The 13,333-nt window shown below is 44.1% G+C and overlaps 1 pseudogene; it reads left to right on the plus strand.

The window, feature by feature from the left end:
* Positions 1-5,031: 5,031 nt before the first annotated feature.
* On the plus strand, positions 5,032-10,532 carry LOC137231190 (membrane protein BRI3 pseudogene; annotated as a pseudogene).
* Positions 10,533-13,333: the final 2,801 nt, after the last annotated feature.

The following is a 13,333-nucleotide window of genomic DNA, read 5'->3' on the forward strand; positions in this document are numbered from 1 at the left end:
TATTTTTGGAGGGATACTAGGAAAAAAATATTCTGTTAAAGGATAATTTTCCAAAAGGTAACAGCATAATCATCCAGCAAATACAAAATGAACACGTCAAAGATCATTAATGAGGTAACCAGTAAGATGTTATGATTGATTCAGAGAGTATCTGAAAACTTCAGTATATATAATCAATTTAACAAAGAAATGTTAGGATAAGGTTGCCAAGTTTTTTGGGTTTTTTAGATTTTTTATTTTTATTTTTATTTTTTTTAAAATTTTTTTTGCGGTACGCGGGCCTCTCACCGCTGCGGCCTCTCCCGTTACGGAGCACAGGCTCCGGACGCGCAGGCTCAGCAGCCACGGCCCACGGGCCCAGCCGCTCCGCGGCACGTGGGATCCTCCCAGACCGGGGCACGAACCCACGTCCCCCGCATCGGCAGGCGGACTCCCAACCACTGCGCCACCAGGGAAGCCCTTTTGGGTTTTTTTAATGAGATTTAAAAAAATATGTTTATTTATTTGGTTGCACCAGGTCTTAGTTGCGGCAGGCAGGCTCCTTAGTTGTGGCATGCATGTGGGATCTAGTTCCCTGACCAGGGATCGAACGCTGGTTCGGGCCCCCTGCATTGGGAGCACGGAGTCTTATCCACTGTGCCACCAGGGAAGTCCCAAGGTTGCCAAGTCTGATTTTTTTTTTTTTTAAACTGATTAATTCCCAACAGGCTGTAAATCTTAGAGATGATCTGTTTCACAAGACAGAAATTATTTGCATCTCCACCAGACAAAAATCTAGGATTTAGCAAGTAATTTCACTAAGTCTGGGGCCTTAATCAACAGTAAACAATGAACTAAGTACATTTCTCTACAGCTCTAAAGTGATACGCTGTTCAAAAGATGTGCTGCTCACCTTTGTCTTATTTCCAGTATTTGGATGATTTTTCTGAAAATTCTAAAGGTCATGGAAAGAATAATCTTAACAGTAACTAGGTAAATTTTGAAAAATAAAATAAACAAAACAAAAACAAGGGAAGGGCAATTTTCCGTACCTACTAAAATAATAAAACGATTTCTAAAAAAATAATCATAGGTAATAATACCTATAATAAATAGGAGGAGAGTGCCTTACCTTGGTGGGATTAGAGAGAGTATGACATCCATTTTCACCAACCGTCCCTGCTTTGAAATTTGGGCAATAAATACTTGCTTGCTCCCACCTGTGTCTCTGTCTTTATCTCTGTCTCTCTCAGACCTGCTTCCATCAAGCAAGCTGACTCCCCCCTGCCGCTCCCTCTACACCCAGCCCCACCGTTTCCAATCTAGCCATCACCAAAGTCCTAATAATGTTATGCTTCAACTCCCGTGTAGCCCAGTCCTTTGTTTTTATACTCTATTGGCCAGACCCTGAAGGTGGAGAGGTGTGAACGACTTTACTACAGTGATCACGACGTTTGTAGTAGTCTTTCACACCCAAGTGAGACTGTTCTTTGGGGCACTATTTTGGCGTTTTTGGTGAAGTCCTTTCGTAGATTTTGAGACCCATAGCAAATTCCTTTCTATTGCCCAGTGTTCTTCGGAGTAATTCATATACATCGTTGATATCCAAAGCTGGAGCATCTCCTTTTTTTTTTTTTCCTTCATTACTCTCTTAATAGTCTTTTGGTCCAATGATGTACTGGAAGAACGTGGAAGTAAATGAAGCAAGAGATCTGAGATTTCATCCAGAATCTGCCTGGATGTGTTTTCTCATTTGTGACAATGAAGATGATTGGACTCTTCAGAGTACTTGCTGCTCTGGTTCCATGGCTACAGTGCTTCAGTCACATGCTCTCCCATGGGCTGAGTATTCCCAAGGGAGGCACACCACACTCAAGTCTCAAAAGCTCTCCTTTCTCCTGGACCTCTTGAACTAGCTTAATATTGGCAGTTTAGGGTTATTGGGGTTTAGGTTAGAGACACCAGTCGCCCACTCCCTCCCTGGGGTTCTTGCCAGTAGAATAAAAATCAAAGGGTTGTCTGAATAGGGCTCAAAGCCCTCTAGTAATAGCTACACAAAGAACTTATCTAATTTTTATTTAGACCAGGGTTGGTTTCTGACTGACCCAGAATCCTAGGCTAACCCCCTATTTCCTTACTAATTTAGTTAATCTCGTCTAAAAGATAATTCCCAAATCTCTATCTAGCAGTCTTTCCTCTCAGAATACCACTTCGACATTCAGGAAGCTGAACATTCTTGGTAACAATGTGTGGTTGTCATACACAGAGATACAGGATTATTTTCCTTAATTATAACAGGTCAGAGCTTTCCTCTTGGTCATGTGGTATCTTCTTCAGGAAAAAAACAAAGACTGTATCACTAACTTGCCCAAATCTCTGTGGAAAGTGAGAGGTTTAATCATTCCAACGCTTTGCCTGTGAGTCTGAAACTAATCAGATGACTGACTGAAATTTTCAGGTTTCACTCAAGTGTTCTGGGCAGGTAGACAGAGCTGGACTGACTCGGTTTAGAACTGACCATCTAGACAGCACTCCTGCCACTGTGGGAAAAGAGACTGAAGAACGATGTAAGATTTATATGTATCTTGACGATTCGAACGGAAATGTTACATATTCAGCCTATCTACCTTGCAAGTCCCTACTCGATTTAAAGCATAAATTAATACCACCGGGTTAACTAGCAGCAAATATCTCATCTGGAGATATATCAGGATGTACCCACGGAAATAAGACAACACTTATTTGTAGCAAATAAAATATTTATCTTTGGTATCTTGTTTGAAGGCTATTAATTGTTCCTAAAAACCTGCAAAATATTTTCAAACATTTCAATTAGGTAATGAAAGTTTGACTCCACATATTTTAATTCCTGTTTGTGGATTTTTTTAAATATAATTCTGATATTTTATCACAATCCTGTTTCCCTTGTAAAGACTTTTTATCAAGCATCCAAATTGTTTTACTATTTTAAAAAATAACATACCACACAGTGGTGGTTGTATTAAAATTTACAATACTAAAAAAGTCAAGAACTAGAATAGGAATTACATTGCGCTTGTAACGCAGAGTCCCAGCATGAAGCCTGAACTACACTCCTTGCAGATTCAGGCCTGTCTGGGTTTGTCTGATGACCAGCAACCCAGGCAGTTCAGGGATCTACATGGCAAGGGAACAGAGGAGCTTAATTCAAAGAAACAGATCTAGAAATTGTGAAGATGGCAGCCAGCCCTATTCTGACAACCCTGTATCATTTAGAGTTCTTTCAAGTGCCAGTAACAGAATATACCCGAAAGTGGAAAAAAAAATTAACCAGATGTTCAAAGGCAGTTCGTGTCCAGGATTGGTGGTGTGACCTGGAGATAGGTCGAGGGCCTGAGTGTTTCCCACCCGGGTCTTCACTCCCCTCACGGAGTCACTAATCACAAGATGATTCAGCATTCCTAAGCAACATATCCAGTGAAGGGGAAGGGACATTTGTTTTCACGGGTCCCTTTCTGTGAGAGAAGCTTCCCAGTTGCCTTCCCTTCTGGATCTCCTTGGACAGAAGCAGGCCATATGCTCACCCCCCACCACTGCAAGAAACTAAAGTGCTTTATCCTTGCAGGAATTCTCCACCAGCAAGGAAGAGAATGCCGAAAACGTCTAAACCACTGGGTGATATCCCATATCACCTACAGAAGGTTCATGAGATGGAAGAAAGAGGCAGAGTACACAGCATGATATGTGGACACGAGGGGTCTGACCTGGAGAGACTTTGGGCTCTCCAAAAACACCAGATTTTCTTCCTACCAAGCTGCCTTTGAACCAGGACAAGATTCTTCCAGAGAAGCGGTTTGTCAAAGACAAATGGCAATCAGGATTTGCGTTTGACAGCGTGTAATAGATAACACCGAAAAAAACAGTGGTTGAACAAATTAGAAGTTTTATTTTTTTCTTACGTTACAAAGCACCTAGAGGAACAGAGTCCAGGGTGGCTATGGTAGCTCCACAACGTCATCAGAGACCCAGCTTCCTTTTATCTTTCCTTTAAGCCATCCTTAGCGTATGTTGTCTCCATCTTCATGACACCCAAGTGGCACCTACTCTACCCTCTTCCCCAGGCATCATGACCACAGTCTGAGAGGAATAAGAAAGGACGAGGGGCAATGGTGAGTGCCCCTGAGTTATTTCTCTTTAAGGAACATCACGGAAAGTCTTACGCAGTAACTTTGGCTTTCATTTTAAAGACAATAACCGTCACATAAAGCTTCAGCTGCCGAACAGATTGAGAAATGTACTTTTACAGGAGATTCATGCCATCCTGAGTAATGTCAAAATTCTGATTGTAAGAAAGAAGAAAGTCAATTTTGGCTTAGTAACTAGAAATTTTGGTGACAAAAACTGGAGGTTTTTTTTTTTGTGAAAACTAAGAATGGAAAACAGTAAAGTGAATCAGTGGTGGGAAAGGGTATTTTTCCCAATTCATTTAATTTCGGTGGGTGGATTATGGGAAAGAGAGAGAAAGAGATCATTTTCTGCTAGGAACCGTGTTTGCTCAGGAAATGAGCAGGTGATTGTTGAAGGATCAGTGAGGACAGCACCATGGGGACCAGGCCGAAGCTCAGCAGCGAGTTCCACAGACACACCTGGGATTTACCTCACACATTTTAACTGCACAAACTCTGAGTCAATACGGATATGGGTAACCAGTGAGAGGAATTTTGCAAGGCCCCCGGGATGTCTACTTTGCAGATATAAGGCTTGTTCTGTGTTTCTTCGGCTAGTGAAATCTTTCTATAATCCTAGGGAGGATTGACTTGGGGGGGTGGATGAGATGGGCTGGGAATATCGGATTTTCCCACAGGTGCTGGGAGAGTATAAGTCAAATGAAGTGAAGAAACTAATGATGGGGCTGACCAGATAGGACACGTTTAATTTGCCCGGTCTCTCTTTTGGAAACAACATAGAACATAAAAGAGAGTTACATTGAATATAAACAAATCCCCCAAATGAGAGAGATACAGTCAAAATGAGAAGAGACACATGTAGGCTAGAATCATTAGACAGGGCTTCATGGAGGAACTAGGTCTTAAATTGGACCTCACAAAAGTAGGAAGAATTTGGATTCTGAGAGCAGGGAACGAGGAGGACACTCTGTTGATGTGTGGTGAAAACTCTGAGAAAAAGGGAAAAAGCTGTTCAGAGAGAAGGTTAAGAGAGAAAATTTCTTCCAGCAGGTTCTGGGACATGGGGGAGGACAGGAGGATGGGAGAGGTAAATCAGTGTGGGGAGGGGACCGGGGGGGGCCCTAACTCACCCAACTCCCCTCACCTTTCTTTTGCTAACACTTCCAGGTAATTGTCCAGCCATACAAAAACTTAAGAAAATCAGAAACCAATTCAAATAAAACTTTGATGGATAATATCACGGTAGGTATTGGTGGTAGGAGTATAAACAGGTCAGTCACTTGGAAAGCCATCTGGCGGTACTTAGTAAAGTGCGGTTTACATATGTGCTGTGACACATCACTTCTACATATATAGATATGAGATATATATATGATTTATATATATAAAATTCCCCTAGTGTCCATAACTAGGGGGCTGGATACATAAAATGCTAAGAATGTATCCTATGGAATAACATGTTGCAGATTGAAGCACTGAACTAGATATACAGTTAGTGACATGGTTGGATATTAAAAACATAGTTTTGAATTTAAAAAAAAAATGTTTTTTCATTTGGCTGTGGTGTAGCACGCAGCATCTTAGTTCCCTGACCAGGAATTGAACCCGTGCCCCCTAGAGTGGAAACGTGGAGTAGCACAATTAGACACATAAGTCAATTAAAACCACATACATACAAAACACTACATTATTTACAAGAACTCATGGAGGAAAGGAATAAAAATAGAGACTGGGGATGAAGGGAAGAAATTCATCCATCAATGAAGAGCAGAGCCTCCATACAATGGTGTGTGCTAGGAACTCGCCCCTTAACCCACAAAACGTTTGCCCTTACCTCTCCTCCCTCTGGGGGAAGGAGACACTCTTAGACCTCCAAGAATTTTTAAATGTATGATTAGCACTAGAACATATAATTCTCTCATGCGTAAAACTGGGGTAATAGTAAGAAGAATCTCACTGGGTTGTCAGGAAAATTAATGGAGATCAAATCTTAGATGCCTAAAAGGAGTCATGCCCAGCTGTTAGGTGTTTGACTAACACTAACTGGCAAAGAGACTCACTCTGAACTTCATACCAATCTCACAGGGTGTGCGTTCAATTCCTGCCTCAGCAAAACAATAAAGTGTTACGTCAGAGGCTTTCAGAGTCAAGCAAATAGTCGAAACCAGTCGGGGTACATTAGGTCCTCAAGTGCAAGGGCACACGGTCCTACTCCACAGAGAAAATAATATGACTGTTGATGGAGGCTTAGGGAAGCTCATGACCACCAATGTTCTCCCATACAGTCAGTCTTAGCCCAGTGCACTGCCCCTGTCTGACCATTACTCACCAGAGTCGGCAGTCCTGCCAATTCAGTGATTACCAGGCAGCAGGAGCTGAGTGGGGAAGGGAAATGTGCAGGCCAGCTGACGCTGCAGGGGGGAGAAGACCAGCCAAAGTACAGTGACTGAAGCTGGCATTTGGTCAGAGGATGGGGATTTTGCTGGTCTTTGGCCAAAGGTCTGGCAGTGTACCCTTAGGTCTTTGGGGCACAATGTGTAATCTGAAAAGGTAAGTCAGAGCAGTCTATTATCGGGGATAATGCGTTGTTTGTAGCCACATTTACAAAGATTAGAGGTCTGAGAAGCGTTACAGTGTTCCCTCTATCACGAATCCATAGAGTTCAGAATATAATCCAAGGCCGCTTGAAATCGAAGTGAAGTGTGACCAAAACATTCTCTGTTACAAAACTACTGTCCGTGCAAGAGGAAAGTGTTTACCTTTGCACCCAATGAAGGAACTTTTTAGATATCCTATTTATCCTGCTACAGTATGCCATTCACAGAACCTATAAATCGTCTACTCCTCAGACTCAAAAAGGTGGGACATCCTGAAAAACGCAGTCAACTGAAGGAATTCCCACCTGCCTGCTGTAGATGAAATCAGACTGAACCCTAGGACTCTGTCTGATGATCCCTCAAGAGCTCTGCCACACCTAAGTTACCTAGTATGTGAACAGGGAACAAATTGAGAGTTTCAAGGAACCTTAGAGATCTCCCAGTCCAATTTCTTCTTTGTAGAAGTTGTGTTTCAGAGAGGATAACTTGCCCAATGTCAAGCAGCTGGCTCATTCCTTTTTTTTTTTTTTTTTTTTTTTTTGCGGTACGCGGGCCTCTCACTGTTGTGGCCTCTCCCGTTGCGGAGCACAGGCTCTAGACGCGCAGGCTCAGCGGCCATGGCTCACGGGCCCAGCCACTCCGTGGCATGTGGGATCTTCCCGGACGGGGGCACGAACCTGCGTCCCCTGCATCGGCAGGCGGACTCTCAACCACTGCGCCACCAGGGAAGCCCTAGCTGGCTCATTTCTATTCAACATATGTTTACTGAATATCTACTATGTTCCAGGCATCCTAGTAAATACTAGGAATTCAGGTAGCATGAATCATTATAAAACATGGCATATTAGTGAAGCATGTACACTAGAGCCAGACTCACAGTAAAGCACTGAATGTGCGTTTACCTTAGCTTCACTGCTTACTAGCTGTGTGACCTTGGGCACACTTAACCTCTCTATGCTTCAGTTTCATTATCTGCGAAATAAGGTAATAATGAGACTATAACTCATGGGCTTGCTATATGACTTGAAAGAATCAATATACTTAATGCACACAGAACAGAACAGTGGCTGGCACATAGTTCTCTGTAAGTATTTGTCAATTAAAACACCAGGTTTCTGCTCTGCAGAAGCTCTCCATCCTTTGTTTAGACAGTTAGCTTAGCACACTGGGGGAGCGCTAGGCTAGCCATCCTAATTGGTGCTATATGTGGCTTGAAGGCACAGGCTCGTCTAACTGACTAGTGAGTCCCCCCACCCGGTGCCAAGTACCGCTCCTGGCATGTGATAGACTTCTCAGTATTTGCCGAATGGATGATTGAATGGGTCCCAAAATTAAAGAGTCAGGGAACAAGTATCATGGGAAGCAAATAAATATTTGAATGGTACCTTAAACGCTGAGAAAGAAAAGCAGCATTTCTTCCTGTAGAGAAGGGACAAGAGATTCTAGACAGTTGAAGCAGCAGGAGCAAAGTCACTGGGTTGTCAAGGCGACTAGCTTTCTTCCTCTCTCCATATAGCCTACTCTTCTCACTTCCTTTACCCAAGAGATTTGGGAATTGGATCTGGGTGTGCCATGGAATCTGCAGCTCTCAGCTCATGATGGATTATAGAGCCCCATTCTGATGAAACCAGGTGCTGATGAAGATGCTCAAGGGATATCCGTTTTTCTTTCCTTTAACACATGTTCCTTCAGAGGGAGCTGGCTGATTTCAGAAATCCAGCAGGGATTAAAGTACTGAATGTGTATTTACTTAGCCCATCTGTTCATGGCGAGAGTTTGATTACATTTGACTGTTAATGTAATTGATATTTTCCTTGAGTTTGATCCTCCTCCACGAAGGACTAGTTTTATAGTTACTTTCAATTAAACTACGTATAATTAAATAATTTACTTTAGAAAAATTTTGACATTTATTAATCGTCTGGTGGTTCTCATGGCAGAGATATCTGATTGTGCCCCAATATCCATTCTCTCCTTCTTCTATAGCAATAACATCCTTTTTTTTTTTTTTTTGGACACGCTGTGAGGCTTGTGGGATCTTAGCTCCCCGACCAGGGATTGAACCCGGGCCCTCGGCAGTGAGAGCACAGAATCCTAAGCAATGGACCGCCAGGGAAGTCGCAGCAATAGCATTCTTGATTTTTATCTGGGCCCATGAACACTGAGGATAAAGACTATATTTCCCAGCTTCTCACACATCCATAGGTGGCCAAGTGACTAAGCAGACATGACATGTTCAATTTCCAAAAACAGTGCATTTTAAAAGAATGACATTTTCTTCTCCATGTTTTCATATCCTCCCCTCTGGATGGAATGTCGATGTAATGGCTAGAGTTAAAGCAACCATGTGAACCTTGTGAGGTGAATTCGGGAGTAGAAGAAAATGTTTAGGAGAGCAAGTAGAAGAAGTCTGGGTTTTGATACTCCATGGAGTACTGTATCGGAGTGCCTACCTTCTGACTTTTCCTTTTTTATTTTAAATTTTTTCCTTTTGGCTACACCACGCGGCACGCGGGATCTTAGTTCCCTGACCAGGGATCAAACTCATGCTCCCCCGCAGTGGAAGCGTGAAGTCTTCCCACTGCCAGGGAGGTCCCCAGACTTTTATGTAAGAGTGACATAAACTTCTGCTCATTTAAGCTACTGTTAGTTTTGAGTTTGTTGTGGCTTTTTTTCTTGCAGCCACACCTAACCCTAACTTAAATGGCTTCGTCTTGCTACCCATCCTGACATCTCCTTTGTCCCCTCCAAGTCATTTGTTACTACTCAGAGAATAAAAACTAAGGTTTCCCAAGCAAATAAGAATAATAATGACAAAAATAATAATCAAAAGGATAAATACGTTGCAAAAACTTTGCTTCTTCCTTCCCCATCGGAAAATATCACCTTGTGAATTTCACGGCCACTTTAGTTTTTGGAAGGTCTCATTTGCATTCTATAAATGTAGATGATTAAGAGTCATTCTGGGAGTGGGAAGGGAAGTAAGGGATAAAATACGTGGAAAAGGAGCAGCAATGTTACTGAAAGCAGTTTAGGCAGAGGAAGATAAGACTCCAGCAGTATGTAAATTATGATACAGCCATAATGCAAAGCTCCCCAATGATTAAAGAGTGTGTTCTAGAATCACATGTATTGCTTTGGGGAAATCTGCAGGATATTTTGTCAAGTGAAAAAGTAGATTCCAGGCGTGGGGAGGCGCGGCGGGGGAAGCCCGCGGCGCCCGCCTCCAGGGGGCCCAGACCCGCCGCCGGGCGTCTTGGCGTCCCCGCGAGTCCGAGCCGGAGCCGAGCCCGAGCGCGAGCGGGAGCCGCCCGCCCTGGACCACAAGCCCCTGCTGCCCGAGCGGCCGCCCGCCTACCACCTGGAGGCCGGCCAGGGCGACTAAGCGTGCGGCCCGCACCGCTACGGCGCCCTCCCCGCGGCCGCCCTCCCCCTGCCTCGTCACAGGGTTACCCCATCACCACCCCAGGGTCTGCAACATCCACAGTCGAAATGTCAGCCGGCACCGTGCCAGTTCCATCGTTGTCGTTGGAGGCTGCCCTGTCTGCGGGGTCGGGGCTCTGGAGGACTCCTTCACCTTCCTGGGCATCTTCCTGGCCATCGTCTTGTGCCCCTTTGGGTTCATCTGCTGTTTTGCCTTGAGGAAGCGAAGATGGCCCAACTGTGGAGCAAACTTTACTTAAAGGGAACAGCACACCTGGTTTCCCCACACCCAGCTCTCTTTTTCTAATGTAAATGTCGTGTACAATAGCTTTATGGGATTCAGCTTCAGGACTGTTCTGTAAAGTGAGGTGGGACTGGGCACTGCCAGGAGGAGCTGAGGGCACAGCGGTCGGGAGTGTGGACGCGCACGGCACTGCTCCCAGGTCAACGACAGCTCAGTAAAGCACTGCTTTTATTTTTCACAGTCTTCCATTTGAGAAAGGTGAGAAATAGTGTTTTAAATAAATGAGATCCATCCCATTGTCAAAAAACAAAAAAAGATTCCAGTACAATAAATAAATACATATTTATATAGACTTAGAACAAACAGGAGCTACGGACACCAAAATGTTACCAGTTTTTATCTCTGGCTAGTAGGATTATAGATGATTTTTATTTTCTTTTATTCTGTTTATTTGTATTTTCTAATTTTCCATGATCAACACATATGATTTATATACATTTTAAGTTGTTTAAAAAGCAATTCTTGGGACTTCCCTGGTGGTCCAGTGGTCAAGACTCGACGCTTCCAATGCAGGGGACACGGGTTCGATCCCTGGTTGGGGAACTATGATCCCACATGCTGCTCGGCCGAAAAATAAAGGCAATTCTTAGGTGGTGGCAGGAATAAACCTCCACACTTGCCTGAGTCAGAGCAATGTCAGGTTATGCTGTGATGACAAACAAAACCCTAAAATCTCAGTGCCTTAACGCACCAGAGGTGGATATCTTATGCATGTGTGGGTCAGTGGGGACATCTGTCCATCACGTGTGGCTCAGGGATCCATCTCAGCTTGCAGGTCTCAAGGTCAATGCAGGGGAAAGGAGAGGTAGAGAAAACATTTCCACTTCTAGTTGACCTGTCAGAGCTTGCGCATAGCCCTTACCTACCTGCAAGGGAGGCTGGGAAATTGGGGGAAATTGGGGGAGTCTATGGGGTATACTAAGTGAGCACATACACATACAGTGATTACGTTTTTCTCATCCAAAACCCAAAATTTAAAGCATGACAAGTAAATAATTGACTTTAAAACTGATTTTTAAAAGTACACACACAACAGAATAAATGGTTGCGTACTACAGTTTTTAAAATAGTCAACAATGGCCTCGGCTGTGAGGAAGGGGGAGGAAACTGGGAAAAGATGAGGCCAAGACCAAAGGTGTCCTCTTCCCCCTCCTAGCTCTTTAATGCATAAAGTTAAGTCTCAACTGTAGTCCGAGTGGAGAGAGGGAAGACAGGACTGAGACGGGAAAGGGCTGGCCAGGAGAAAGAATGAGGATTTCTGAGGGACTAGGAGGTAGAACATGGACCTCTCCTCGTAGACCATGGAAATACCAGGCAGAAGCGTGAGCTGGCTAGAAACTGGGGAGGAGAGCTGGTCCAAGTAGGATGGAAAAAGTTAGGAAGACTGCCAGATCTGGGCAGTGCCCAAGGTGGGAATTAATGTCGGAATAAAAAGCCAAGAATGTGGGGTGGGGATGGAAGTGGAATTTGAGCAACTCCCTTCAAATGTGCCCTACCATTTGGTTCATACTCTCAAGAAACTGCAGGTTGCGACTCGTCATCAGTTTGATTTAAAGGGACATGGGTAAGACAGACAACAGAAACCAACTCAGCAGTACCCTGGCCTACAAGAAGAGCCCACAGTCTAAATTAGGGACCAGGGCTACATGGAAAACTGAAGGCTGAATCAGACATCATTCCAGACATAGACTGGGGCAGACTGTGGAGACAGTGGGGAAAGATGGCTGACATCAGGAAGGCAGCAGTGACTCCAGGTGAACTGATTGGTTGGATCAGGACCCCAGCAAGCAGCTGGGGATGGTGAGAGGAGGGTCCAGCTCCCCAAAAGGTTCTAGCAAGAGAGACTGTGACTGGGGTCCTACTAAGGGACAGGGCTTCACAACAAGTGCCACCCGAGAAGGAGAACTAGAATACCTATGTGGAAAGCAAGGAAAATAGTCATCGTAGGCAAGGATAAAGGAGAAAGGGAGACCGCAGCTTTGAGGGTATATGGTTGCCCAGAGCTTCACTTCTGATAAAGGGGTAGGACAGAAAGATCTATAGATGAGGCAGCTTCTCTCCTGCCTGACTTGGTCTGCATTGGCTTCGGGATGGAGTAGAGTTGGGCCCATGGATAGAAGGCATCAGTACCTGAATCAAAGCAGGTTTGGTGAGGCTGGATGCATATCTACTAACAGAACTTGCCCAACAATTCAGAAAAGCTTTTCCGAGACAGCCTTGTAAAGAGGTTATTCACCTTGTAGGTAGGTTCTTCCACTCACCCAACAACAACGTCCACGTGGCTAGGTATCACCAGTTACTGACACAGAGAAGTAGGGTGGGAGGAAACACTTAGACTGGCCGAGTTACCATTATTTACCAAGCTACTGCTATTGGTTTATCGAATACCTTGAGTGAAAATCCCGTGTTTTGTCTCCTTGAAAGATATTTTAAGACACAGATAACCTTTTTTTAAAAAGTTAGCTTTTTTGTTTGTTTGTTTGTTTTTACTTCTTTAGCTGAATGTATCTATCGTGCATGAATGCCTGGGCTTGAGTGCTCAGGACAGCACGGTGTGGAAGGAAAGCTCTGGATTAAGAATCAAAGATTCCAAATTCTCATATGGTTCTAGTGAGGACCAAAGAAAGCAATGTTTAAATGACCCAATGTAATCGAAAAATGAGGTGCGTGTGGGTATCTACCCATCCAGCAACTTTGCATTAGTGTGATACGAATAAGGTGCCGAGGGCATCTCACCCCAGGGTCACGCAGGGACCCTGCTAAGTGAATGAGAACCATGTGCAAGACCAGGCAGCCTTTCAGAAAAAGTGTCCACGGCTGGGACTCCAGGAGTAAGAGCAGTGGGCGGGGCTTGTCTGGAATGG

Source organism: Pseudorca crassidens, chromosome 9 (assembly GCF_039906515.1).
Source record: "Pseudorca crassidens isolate mPseCra1 chromosome 9, mPseCra1.hap1, whole genome shotgun sequence".
Classification (NCBI taxonomy): domain Eukaryota; kingdom Metazoa; phylum Chordata; class Mammalia; order Artiodactyla; family Delphinidae; genus Pseudorca; species Pseudorca crassidens.